The sequence below is a fragment of the Poecilia latipinna genome, unplaced genomic scaffold (assembly GCF_001443285.1).
Source record: "Poecilia latipinna isolate Pla-1442-1.1 unplaced genomic scaffold, P_latipinna-1.0 Scaffold1104, whole genome shotgun sequence".
NCBI lineage: Eukaryota > Metazoa > Chordata > Actinopteri > Cyprinodontiformes > Poeciliidae > Poecilia > Poecilia latipinna.
Window position 1 is genome coordinate 166,623 of NW_015113720.1, and position 1,306 is coordinate 167,928.

At 34.4% G+C, this 1,306-nt stretch overlaps 1 protein-coding gene across 2 annotated transcripts in view; it reads right to left on the reverse strand.

Annotated features, from left to right (window-relative positions):
• slc6a9 (solute carrier family 6 member 9) overlaps positions 1-1,306 on the reverse strand; it is a 79,721-nt gene that overhangs the window by 73,368 nt on the left and 5,047 nt on the right. The window lies entirely within an intron of this gene.

Sequence of the window (1,306 nt, forward strand, 5' to 3'; positions counted from 1 at the left end):
AAACTCAAAAATTTTTTTTTTTCCCCCCCAGGACTTTTTCCCCTATTTGAGTTTTTTGGTCATTAAAAAAAAAAAAAAAAAAAAAAAACGTCACCAACATCGAGAAAAATGTTCGTACACGTAGATTAAACTCACCATCAGAAAGGAAAAGAAAGGGAGACTTCAGTGACTGAATAATCACACTTTCAAATACTTTCACTTCTTTGAACTTTCACCGGTTGTTGGTGCCGGGCCAGTTGGCTGATGTGTTTGAGAACATTTTTGATCTACTGGATTTTCTCAATGCACAACCACGTCGAGGTAAAACAAATAAAAACTGTCAGAAAAAGAGTAAGCATCCAACAAGAAGCAGTTATGTGGACAACAACGCTTTGTTTGACGATCAGAGAACGGGAGAACAAGTGAAGGATGAAACCGTACAGCTGAAATAGCAACTTATCACAACTAAGTTATGTTGAATGAACAATGCAGCAGACCTTGAACACTTGGCTGAGAACAGAAAACTGAGGCTGCAGTTTGCCTACAGTCACCAAGAATGACAATGACAGACGGCAAAAATGTTGTCTGGTCCGTCAATTCTCAACTTCAGACGGTAAGGTCAGAATTTGACGTAAACATTACGACAGCACTCAATCAGTGGGTCAGGTTAATGATGGGTTTCTGATGTGGGTGTGGTGTTTAACCACCACAACTTCCCAGAATATTGCTGCTGGCCATACCTGTGACTTTATGACGACAGTGTGCTACTGTCGGTAACACTTTTTTTGAAGGGGGTTGAATAAGACTGACATGACACTGTCATAAACATGACATAACACCTGTCATGAACATGAATAAGCCTTCATGAATATTTATGACTGTTGTCATAAAGCGTCATTCGGTAAATTATGACACTTTTAATACAAAGTTGACATTATTCAAAATGTCTTTGTTATGACAACTTGACATTAACCAAGAAATCGTTTAAACTTTACCTTTAATAACATAAAGTTACCTAATTTTTAAAGTGCAATCAGTATCAGTAATACTTTTATAACAAATTTATATCAGTAATGATTTCTTGGTTAATGTCAAGTTGTCATAACAAATACATTTTGAATAATGTCAATTTTGTATTAAAAGTGTCATAATTTACCGAATGACGCTTTATGACAACAGTCATAAATATTCATGAAGGCTTATTCATGTTTATGACAGGTGTTTATGACAGTGTCATGTCAGTCTTATTCAACCCCCTTCAAATAAAGTGTTAACATTTATTATTATTATTATTATTATTATTATTATTATTATTATTATTATTATT